General features: G+C 51.0%; 1 long non-coding RNA gene across 1 annotated transcript in view; it reads left to right on the forward strand.

Moving 5' to 3' along the window:
• The first annotated feature begins 245 nt into the window (after positions 1–245).
• LOC144596339 (uncharacterized) overlaps positions 246–12,227 on the forward strand; it is a 74,959-nt gene continuing 62,977 nt past the window's right edge. Inside the window, exon 1 of the long non-coding RNA XR_013547590.1 lies at positions 246–443. This is a non-coding gene — a long non-coding RNA (uncharacterized LOC144596339). The remainder of the gene's footprint in view (positions 444–12,227) is intronic.

The raw sequence follows: 12,227 nt of genomic DNA on the forward strand, positions 1-12,227 counted from the left end.
CGAGACCCTTCTTCAGACTGAGGAATAACCTCTAATGACATTTGCAGGAGGCGCAGAATATTCGCTTTGTGCATCTGACCCGCATCTCCCCTAGTGCATGTTTAGCCTGGCCTTTGTTGCAGTGTTTGTGGGGCTGGTTGCTGGATGTGCCACAAGCATGGGGCTGGAGAAGGGGAGGAGAAGGGGGGCATGCTCTTTTGTTGGGGGCCGGGGGGGGGGGGGGGGGTGAGGAAGATGCATGTGGACTAGGACTAGCCCTAGCTAGCCCTGCCCCTGAGCCGCCTGTCGCCTCCCATCCCCTCCCATCCCCTCCCCTCTCTAGCTGAGCGCTGGCTGGCGTCGGGCTCCAAGCCCGGCCAGCACTGTCACTGGGGGAAGCAAGCAAAGGAGAGCGAGCTAGCTAGCTAGCTAGCTGTGCAACGCTGCGACAAGGCAGACGGCAGGTAATGCCAGTCATTTGAGCTGCATTTTTTCCACTTGGAGACATTTTGTTTGTGGTGTGTGATGTGCAAAGCCAGTGTGACATTGTGTAATCCCTCTGCTCCTCTTGCACCGGCGGCAAGGATGCCTCCTTCCCCCTTATTGATGGTCTTGGAAAAGCCTTTCATGTGTCAGCCTCTATTTAAACTGGAGTAAATCTTCAGTGTAGACATTGCTAGTAGTACTGACCCAATCCGCCCCAGCGTTTGAAATTGTGTGATGTTTAATGTTGGTGAATCCACATCAAGGTCCTTCTTGCTTCAGATTGTCTTTAATGCAGACATTGCACTGTTGGGTGTTCAGATTTGAATGCTGGTTGTGAAGTGGTCTTCAGGGCAATGCTGTCGTTATCTGAGTGTGACGAGTGTTGGGGGGGGGGGGGTGGGGGATTCAGGGGGTTTCTGCAGTGTGGGGGTTGAGGGCATGAATCTCCTTGTCTTGCATCCCACTAATCGCCCCCGTTCTCTGTCTCCGCCAACACTGGTGCCAGCCACCATGTAGATATGAACCATACTGTGGATGGATGGGTGGGTGGGTGATTGGGGGATAGACCTCCCCTTGCCCCCCAACCCCCCCCCCCCCCAGGGCGCAGTGTTGCCCACTTCACCAGTCGCCCCCCACGCTCCCAGCTGCCTATGGTGCCTTGCCAGAATTTGCCCCTTGTTGCAAAGATAACACTGACATGCAAAAACCAAAAATGATCCTGTCTGCAGAACTTCACATCGTGTGGATGGGGATGAGTGGTGAAGATGGGCACAAAATGCTGGGGTAACTCAGCGGGACAGGCGGCATCTCTTGGAGGGAAGGAATGGGTGACGTTTGGGGTCGAGACTCGGGCCAGACTCTCACTAAGTGGTGTATTAATTTCATGAAAGATGGACACAAAGTGCCGGAGTGAGTCAGGCCACATCTCTGGAGAAAAAGGATGGGCCATGCTTCGGGTCGAGACCCTTCTTCACACAGTCCATGATTAATCTGCAGGCCAAGGTTCAAGAAGAGATGGATGAGGGAGCTAGGACCACCTGATTAGTACTACAGGGGGTTTTGTGGGGAGAAGGCAGGAGAATGGGGTTAGGAGGGGGAGATAAATCAGCCATGATTGAATGGTGGAGTAGACTTGATGGGCCGAATGGCCTAATTCTGCTGCTACAACTTATGAATTTATGGACATGTAAATATAATCTGTGAATTGTCAGCTAAAAAAAAAAGTGGATTTGACAAACATCTAACAGAGAGATTCACCACCACATCTCTTTTGGGGGGGGGGGGGGGAGGAGGAGGTTGGGGAGCTGTCCCGTGTTAGTTACTGTGAGAGATTATGCTTTGGATATTTGGACACCTTCCCCGAGTTTAAGGTTTAGGTTTACTGTTGTCCTGTGTACCTGTTGTACTTTGTGGTCCGGTACTTGTTGTACCTTTGTTGTGACTCTGGAAGGACCACGAGTACACATGTTTAAGATGTTATCATGGTGGAGCTTAACTCCAGGCTGTTTATTCCAAGGCCACCTGGATCCAGAGTGACTGCCTAATCACACCCATCACTTATATACACAGCCATACAAAGTAGTTCTTGGATACACAAAGTAGTCCCAGCAATATCACAACAGTACCCAGGCAGAGTGGAAGGCTGTATCTTGCAACGAATGTTCCAGCCTCTATCCTGTAGCTGTGCTCTGTGGATGGCTCGGTTGTAACCATGTGTGGTATTTTCTTTGACTGGATAGCATGCAACAAAAAAAAGGCTGTTCACTGTACCTCAGCGCACGTGACAATAATAAACCAAACCAAAAAATGGTTTGTTTTGCATGCTGTTTCCAAACAGATCAGATAATACCACACATAGACACGATCATCGAAACATAGAAACATAGAAAATAGGTGCAGGAGTGGGCCATTCGGCCCTTCGAGCCTGCACCGCCATTCAATATGATCATGGCTGATCATCCAACTCGGTATCCTGTACCTGCCTTCTCTCCATACCCCCTGACCCCTTTAGCCACAAGGGCCACATCTAACTCCCTCTTAAATATAGCCAATGAACTGGCCTCAACTACCTTCTGTGGCAGAGAATTCTACAGATTCACCACTCTCTGTGGAAAAAAAACGTTCTCATCTCGGTCTTAAAAGACTTCCCCCTTATCCTTAAACTGTGACCCCTTGTTCTGGACTTCCCCAACATTGGGCCACGATTTTAAGAATACGGGGTAGGCCATTTAGAACTGAGATGAGGAAAAACTTTTTCAGTCAGAGAGTTGTGAATCTGTGGAATTCTCTGCCTCAGAAGGCAGTGAAGGCCAATTCTCTGAATGCATTCAAGAGAGAGCTAGATAGAGCTCTTAAGGATAGCGGAGTCAGGGGGTATGGGGAGAAGGCAGGAACGGGGTACTGATTGAGAATGATCAGCCATGATCACATTGAATGGCGGTGCTGGCTCGAATGGTCTCCTCCTGCACCTATTGTCTATTGTCTATTGTGAAAGGGTGACATTTTGGGTTTCCTTCCCTCCTGAGATGCTTTTTTTATTTATTCAGTTTTGGGTATGATTGGAAGTTATTGCCCCAGTCCTGACTGCTAACGAGAAGGGCTTCTGGTGAGGAGCCACCTTGAACTGGTGGGGTGATTCAAACATGGGACCCAGAGCTGTATAGCACAGACACAGGCCCCTCGGCCCATAGTGTCCCTGCCAAGTTAGACTAATCTCCACTGCCTACAAGTAATCCTTATCTCTCCATCCCCTGCATATCCATGTGCTTATCTAAAAGTATCTTAAACACCACTATCATATCTGCTTCCACCACTCCCTGCACAGCAGCACATTCCAGGCCTAACTATCCTCCGTGTGAACCAACAGCCAAATCCACACATCTGCTTTAAACTTTGCCCTTCTCATCTCAAGGCTCTGCCCTCCAGGGCGGTGCAGCGGTAGAGTTGCTGCCTTGCAGCGCCAGAGACCCGGGTACGATCTTTACTAAGGGGTGCTGTCTGTAGGGAGTTTGTACGTTCTCCCCGTGTCCTGCGTGGGTTTTCCCCGGGCGCTCCGGTTTCCTCCCACACTCCAAAGACGTACAGGTTTGCATGTTAATTGGCTTGGTTTCAATGTAAATTGTCCCTAGTATGCGTAGGATAGTGTTAGTGTGCGGGAATCGCTGGTCTATGGGCCGAAGGGCCTGTTTCTGCGCTGTATCACTAAACTAAACTAATAAACGTGCCATGTAGATGGTGAAAATGTTTGGGGTGTCTGGAGTGAGCCACACACCACAGATGGTTTTGAGGGACAGGGTCCCAGGTTTGATCATTACTACTGTGCTTGTCTGCATGGAGTTTGTACGTTCTCCCCGTGACCTGCGTGGGTTTTCCCCGATTGCTCCGGTTTCCTCCCACACTCCAAAGACGTACAGGTTTGTAGTTTAGTTGGCCGGGTTAAAAATTGTAAATTGTCCCGAGTGTGTAAGATGGTGCGAGTGTACATGGTGGTCATTGGTCACTGCGTACTTGGTAGGCAGAAGGGCCTGTTTCCGTGCTGTATCTCTAAAGTCTAGACTTTGACATATTTTATATACTTCTGTCAGGTCTCTACAGCTTCTGATATTTCGGAGAAAACAATTCTAATTCGGTTAGACAGAGAAACATGGAAAATTGGTGCAGGAGTAGGCCATTCAGCCCTTCGAGCCAGCACCGCCATTCAATATGATCATGGCTGATCATCCACAATCAGTAACCCGTTCCTGCTTTCTCCCCATATCCCTTGATTCCACTAACCCTAAGAGCTCTATCTAACTCTCTTGAAAACATCCAGTGAATTGGCCTCCACTGCCTTCTGTGGCAGAGAATTCCACAGATTCACAACTCTCTGGGTGAAAACGTTTTTCCTCATCTCAGTCCTAAATGGCCTACCCCTTATTCATAAACTGTGGCCCCTGGTTCTGGACTCCCCCAACATCGGGAACATTTTTCCTGCATCTAGCCTGTCCAATCCCTTAAGAATTTTACATGTTTCTATAAGATCCCCTCTCATGCTTCTATATTCCAGTGAATATAAGCCCTGTTGACCCATTCTTTCATCATATTGCAGTCCCGCCATCCCGGGAATTAACCTGGTGAACCTAGGCTGCACTCCCTCAATAGCAAGAATGTCCTTCCTCAAATTAGGAGTCCAAAACTGCACACAGTACTCCAGGTGTGGTCTCACCAGGGCTCGGTTATAGTACAGGAATGGTGAATAGTCAAAGTCTCGGCGGTGTGCATCCAAATGGAACCTGTAGGCGGAGGTGTACTCGTTTGCCCACTACCCTCGACCTTCCCACTGGTGGTTTGGGAGGAGAAAGACCAAGAATTGCGGACGCTGTAACTTGGACCAAAAGCCATCGAGAGTCTCCTAGGCCTCCCTTTGCCTTCACGGACGCTGCCCGATTTTCCGAGCACCTCCAGCATTTCGCCCTTCTCTCTCAGAAAAGAGTTGACTGGCAACAGCAGCACAGTTTGTCGGTGTTGCATACACAAGAACACAAGACAAGAACACAAGAAAATAGGAGCAGGAGTAGGCCAACCGGCCCCTCGAGCCCGCTCCGCCATTCAATACGATCATGGCTGATCCTACCCCAACCCCCTTCCCACTATCGCCCTTCTTCCCACCCAAAAGAACCGTGTGATCCCCTGGGAGAGGCGAAAAACAGGATAAAAACCCAGGCCAATTTGGGAAAAAAATCCGGGAAATTCCTCTCCGACCCCAATCTAGGCGATCGAAACTTGTCCAGGAGATTACTCAGGTCTTACTATACTAACCATAGCTCATGTCCACTTCCCTGCCCGCTCCCCGTAACCCCTAATTCCCTTGTCTATTAAAAAGCAATCTATTACTGTTTTAAATTTATTTAACGTTCCTGCTTCCACAGCTCCCTGAGGCAGTGAATTCCACAGACTAACCACCCTCTGAGTGAAGAAATTTCTCCTCATCTCAGTTTTAAAAGAGCCCCCTCTCATTCTAAGACTATGCCCCCTAGTTCTGGTCTCCCCGATCATCGGAAACATCTTTAGCACATCCACCCGATCAAGGCCCCTCACGATCTTATACGTTTCAATAAGATCGCCTCTCATTCTTCTGAACTCCAATGAGAAAAGTCCCAACCTACTTAACCTTTCCTCATATGTCAACCCCCTCATCCCTGGAATTAACCGTGTAAACCTTCTCTGCACTGCCTCCAGAGCAAGTACATCCTTTCTTAAATATGGACACCAAAACGTCACACAGTATTCCAAATGCGGTCTTACCAATACTGTATACAGCTGCAGCAAAACCTCCCTACTTTTATACTCTATCCCCCTGGCAATAAAGGCTAAGACTCCATTGGCCTTCCTAATCACTTGTTGCACCTGCATACTAACTTTTTGTGATTCCTGTACTAGTACCCCCAGGTCCCTTTGCGTTGTATTACCACGCAGCTCCTCCCCATTTAGAAAATAACTTTCTTTACGATTTTTTTTTCTCCAAAATGCATAACTTCACATTTATCAGTATTAAATTTCATCTGCCAAGTCGCTGCCCACTCTCCTAGCTTATCTATATCCTTTTGCAGGCTTTTTCTATCCTCCTCACTCCCTGCTTCACCTTAGTCACTAGGTCTAGCTTAGTTTTGGAGATGCAGCGTGGAAACGAGCCCTTCGGCCCACCGAGTCCACGTCGACCATCGATCACCTGTTCACACTGCTTCTGTGATCCCACTTTCTCATCCACTCCCAACACACCAGGGGGAATTTGCAGAGGGCAGTTAAACTACGAACCCGCATGTCTTTGGGATGTTAACGGAAACCGGATCACCCGGAGGAAACCCTCGCGGTCACGGGTAGAACGTGCAAACTCCGCACAGACAGCACCCACAGTCAGGATCGAACCCGGGTCTCTGGCGCTGTGAGGCAGCAACTCTACAGCAACGCCCCAGTGGTCACTGATCATGAAGGAATGGAACATGTAAGAAGATGGACAGGGCTGAGATGAATGGGCCAATGTGTCTGCGATGGTCTCGGGCTTATTGCATGTTGTTGGAACTTCACCCATCCAGACAAACGGAGAGTATTCCATAACATTGTGGGCTTCACGGTGGTGCAGCGGTAGAGTTGCTGCCTTACTGCGAATGCAGCGCCGGAGACCCGGGTTCGATCCTGACTACGGGTGCCGTCTGTACGGCGTTTGTACGTTCTCCCCGTGACCGCGTGGGTTTTCTCCGGGATCTTCGGTTTCCTCCCACACTCCAAAGACGTGCTGGTTTGTAGGTTAATTGGCTTGGTGTAAGTGTAAATCATCCCTTGTGTGTGTAGGATAGTGTTAGTGTGCGGGGATCGCTGGTCGGCGTGGACTCCGTGGGCCTTTTTCCGCGCTGTATCTCTAAACTAGACTAAAGTTTTAAAAATTCCTGACGTGCCATGTAGATGGTGAAAATGTTTGGGGTGTCAGGCATGAGCCACACACCACAGATAGTTTGGGGCAAAGCTTAAAGGAGATGAGCGGGGTACCTATTTTACGTAGAGGGTGCCTGGAACGTGCTGCCAGGGGTGGTGCTAGAGGCAGATGTGATAGTGTGTGTTTCAGAGGCTTGTAGATGGGTACATGGATATGCAGAAAATGGAGGGATATAGATCACGTTCAGGCAGATAAGATTGGTTTATCATGTTCAGCACAGACATTGTGGGCCGAAAGGCCTGTTTCTCTGCAGTACTGTTCTCAGGCAAAACATTGACCTGATGAGCCAAAACCTGCCTAATATGCTGTTGGTCCTCCGTGTGCAGCCCCATATGCAGCAGGGTGCGATGCACTGTGTATTGTGACACATTCCTCCCGTGACCACCATTAACATTTTCTGTGACTTGTGCCACAGTCGTCGTAGTCGTAGTCATTTATTTGTCACATACACATCGACCTTCTGTCGGTTCGGACCAGACGGGATAGCCTTCGTTGCCCTCGCGCATGACGAGCCTTGGGCGCCCAACACCCTGTCTGTTTCCGGTTTGTGGTTTGTCCCTCCTCGGACCACTGTCGGTAGTTACTCATCACTGCTGACCGGGAGCACCCCACAAGCCTTGCCGTTTCAGAGATGCTCTGACCCAGTCGTCTGGCCATAACAATTTGGCCCTTGTCAAAGTCGCTCAGGTCTTTACTCCTGCCCATTTCTCCTGCATCCAACACATCAACCTCAAGAACTGACTGTTCACTTGCTGCCTAATATATCCCACCCCTTGACATGTGCCATTGTAACAAGATAATCAATGTTATTCACTTCGCCTGTCAGCGGTCATAATGTTTTGGCTGATGTTCCGAGAGTCAAGAATGTTTAATGGTCATTTGTACTGGCAACAGATCAATGGAAATTCGTGCAATCCGCAGGTTGACGGGAAATATTGGTGTCACTGGTCCAGTTGAGTTACTAGTCAACGGCAACACCGACACTAGTGGGAGAGGTGAACCCGGAGAAAATCTATTGATTGATGTCGTTTCGTGTCGGGAACCGTATAAATCTGAAGGAGGATCCCAACCCAAAATGCCCCCATCCATTCCCTCCACAGATGCTGCCTGACCCGCTGAGTACCTCCAGCGCTTTGTGTTCTGCTCCAGATTTCAGCATCTGCACTTCCTCGTGTCTATGTGGCCATATTTGAAAGCCCAGATTGTCTTGATTGTCACTATTTTAACCGGCACAACATTGCAGCCCCTTGTAAAATGTCACCAGTCAGCTAGCTGCCTGTCCCAATCTATCAGATGAAGTCGTCTTTGCAGTCTCCTATAATCGGCCTCACTGTCCAACACAGGTTTGGGTCATTTGAAGATGATGATTTTGTACTCTGCATTAGTTTAGTTTAGAGATTGTAATCACTGATTTTGTGGTTTTTAAACACACAATAAAAGACTATGTTCAGAACAGGTTCTTGATTTCCATAGCTATATCAAAATAACCTAAATTTCTTTTTTGTTTTGTTTAGTTTAGTTTAGGGATACATCGCGGAAAGAGGCCCTTTCGGCCCACCGAGTCCGCGCCACCTAGCGATCCCCGCACATTAACACTATCCTACACACACTAGAGACAATTTTTACATTTGCCCAGCCAATTAACCTACAAACCTGCACGTCTCTGGAGTGTGGGAGGAAACTGAAGATCTCGGAGAAAACCCACGCAGGTCACGGGGAGAACGTACAAACTCCGTACAGACAGCACCCGTAGTCGGGATCGAACCCGGGTCTCCGGCGCTGCATTCGCTGTAAGGAAGCAACTTTACCGCTGCGCCACCGTGCCGCACAAATCTGATTTGATCTGGGTGTACACTGAAAGGTAAAGCAGCTGTTCCGGTGAGGACCCCTGGGCTACACCACAGTCTACCATTCTCAATCTGGGACCATTGCATGTGTCTAGTGGAACTTTATTTCATCTCTGTTCCCATCACGTCTGCAAAATACAAAACAACAGAATGTTTCATGGTTAGAGTAGGCCCAGAGTAGGGGAATCGAGGACCAGACGACATAGGTTTAAGGTGAAGGGGAAAAGATTAAATAGGAACCTGAGTCAAGTCAAGTTTATTTGTCACATACACATACACGATGTGCAGTGAAATGAAAGTGGCAATGCCTGCGGATTGTGCAAAAAAAGAATTACAGTTACAGTATGGCGAGTCCGAAACTTGTTGGTTGTAGACGAAGTTTATTGCAGCCGCAATACACGAATACAGAGTTAAACAACAAGTTACAGGACAACCAATACAAACTTACTGTCTTCCTTGAAGACTTCGCCGAACTGACTAAAACGGGCGCCAAACGCGCACATGACATCGCTGGCCAATCAGCGATGTCGTTCCCTGGACCAATCCCCATGGTCGCGTTCCCACGTGACCTCGCTGGCCAATCCGAGGGTTCGACGACCTGGACCATTCTCTATGGTCGCTACATGACCCCCCCCAGAACCCGAGGTGCGGAACCTAGCTGGGAGCCGGATTTCGCGACCATAACGAGTACGGAGAGGGACAGCCTGAACCACAGGAGCCGGAGGTTCCGGACTTGGTGGAACAGCCGGAACGAGAGGTTCTGGAGGAACTACCGGCACGGGGGGTCCTGGAGGAACTGCCGAAACGGGGGGTCCTGGAGGAACTGTCGGAACGGGGGTTTCTGGACTGGGCGGAACTAACGGAGGTCGGCCTCTCCTAGGGGTTTGACCGACCAGGACTGGTTGATCCGGGTCCAAATGGGCAGGTTTGAGCCGGGACACCGAGACGAGTTCACTCTTGCCGCCCATGTCTAAGGTGAAAGTAGCCGTTCCCTTACGTAAAACCCGGAACGGCCCTTGATAGACCCTCTGCAACGGGGCGCGATGGGCATCTTTACGCAGAAAAACAAACTCACAGTCCTTCAGGGAAGACGGTTCATGTACCATGGGACACCCATGACGTGAAGTCGGCACTGGAGCCAGGGAGCCCACCCGTTCCCGGAGAGATGCTAACGCTGATGGGACTGTAGGGAGCAGGGCTGAAGGGTCCGGAAACAGATCTCCGGGTACTCGAAGTGTCGAGCCATATACTAGCTCGGCGGACGACGCACCGAGATCTGGCTTAGGAGCAGTCCGGATGCCCAAAAGAACCCAAGGGAGTTGGTCTACCCAGTCCGGGCCTTCAAGCCTTGCACTGAGGGACGCCTTAAGTTGGCGGTGGAACCTTTCTACGAGTCCATTTGCCTGGGGGTGATATGCAGTTGTGGGTTGTAACTTGGACCCGTACAGTTCCGCCAGCGCGGCTCAGAGGGACGAAGTGAACTGTGGCCCTCTGTCAGTTGTAATAACTGCCGGGACCCCGAAACGAGCTACCCAATGAAGGGCCAAAGTCCTAGCACAAGACGCTGACGAGATATCAAACAATGGGAAAGCCTCTGGCCACCGGGTGAACCGATCCACCACCGTGAGGAGGTGGGTGTAGCCCCGGGAGGAAGGCAAAGGCCCGACCAAATCCACGTGGATGTGGAAAAAACGAAAAGCCGGGACCTCGAAATCCTGTACGGGGGGCTGGACGTGGCGCTGGACTTTAGCGGTCTGACAGGGCACGCAGGAACGTGCCCACCCCGCTACCTGTTTCCGCAGGCCATGCCAGACAAACCTCGCTGCTACCAAGGCAGAGGTGGAGCGGATGGACGGGTGCGCCAACCCATGAATGGCATCGAAAAGCCGGCGCTGAAGGGAGGGCGGTACTACCGGCCTGGGACGAGGAAGAGAAACATCGCACCAGACTTTCGTGCCCTCCGAACCACAAGCTACCTGGGCCAACTTCAATCCCGAAGTGGTGGACTGGTAAGCCGAAACGGTATCCGCTAGGAGCTGTGCCTCCGCGAGCTCCTGGGGATCCACTTCGCAGTCCACCGCCGAAATAGGGGGAAAAGCAGGTCTAGACAGGGCGTCAGCAATGGCATTAAGCTTACCCGCGATATGACGGACATCTGTGGTAAATTCGGAGATAGCAGTCAGGTGCCGCTGCTGGCGGGCCGACCATGGGTCAGACAATTTCAAAAAAGCAAATGTTAATGGCTTGTGGTCCGTAAATGCCACGAATGGGCGGCCCTCGAGGAAATACCTGAAATGACGGACAGCTAAATAGAGAGCTAGAAGCTCTCGGTCAAATGCGCTATATTTCAGCTCGGCCGAATTTAGTTGCCGGCTGAAAAACGCTAAAGGCTGCCAACGGCCACCGACCTGCTGTTCCAGAACCCCACCCACCGCCACGTCAGAGGCGTCAACCGTCAGGGCCGTGGGGGTGGAGGGGCTCGGATGGACCAACATGGTGGCGTCTGCCAAGGCTGCCTTAGCTGCCGTAAAAGCCGACTCTGCGGTCGGGGACCACAACAACTCTACCGGATTCCCTGCAAGGCATTGGAAAAGCGGGCGCAGGACTCGCGCCGCTGCCGGGACGAACCTATGGTAGAAATTAACCATGCCTACGAACTCCTGCAGCCCTTTTACTGTGGTGGGCCTGGGAAAAGCCCGAATAGCTTCCACCTTCTCGGGCAAAGGGGCGGCGCCGGCAGGAGTAATTCTGTGCCCTAGAAAATCGAGGGCAGGCAGGCCGAATTGACATTTGGAGGGTTGGATAATGAGCCCGTGGTCTTGGAGCCGCTGGAACACGGTCCGCAAATGGGCCTGGTGTTCCTGCACTGAGGGGCTGGCTACCAGGATGTCGTCTAAATAAATAAACAAAAAGGGTAAACCCCGGCCCACGCGGTACATCAGTCGCTGGAAAGCCTGTGCCGCGTTCTTTAAACCGAAAGGCATACGCAACCATTCAAACAACCCGAACGGAGTAATAGTTGCAGTTTTTTGTATGTCCTCCGGTCGCACCGGAATCTGATGGTATCCTCGCACCAAATCGATTTTGGAAAACACCACCGCTCCTTCCAGCCCAGATGAAAAGTCCTGTAGGTGCGGTATGGGGTAGCGATCAGCCGTGGTGACAGCATTGAGACGCCGATAATCGCCACATGGCCTCCACCCCCCAGATGCCTTGGAGACCATGTGTAACGGCGAGGCCCACGGGCTGTCAGACTGACGGACAATTCCCATTTCCTCCATCTTCCTGAACTCCGCCCTTGCCACCACCAGTTTGTCTGGCGGTAGTCTCCTGGCCCGAGCGAAAACGGGAGGGCCTTCGGTGCGGATGTGATGGACCACACCGTGCTTAGCCGAAGGTGCGTCAAAACGTTGGACGAGCAGCTCTGGGAACTCTGCCAGAATCGC

This window comes from Rhinoraja longicauda, chromosome 8 (genome assembly GCF_053455715.1).
Source record: "Rhinoraja longicauda isolate Sanriku21f chromosome 8, sRhiLon1.1, whole genome shotgun sequence".
Taxonomy (NCBI): Eukaryota; Metazoa; Chordata; class Chondrichthyes; order Rajiformes; family Arhynchobatidae; genus Rhinoraja; species Rhinoraja longicauda.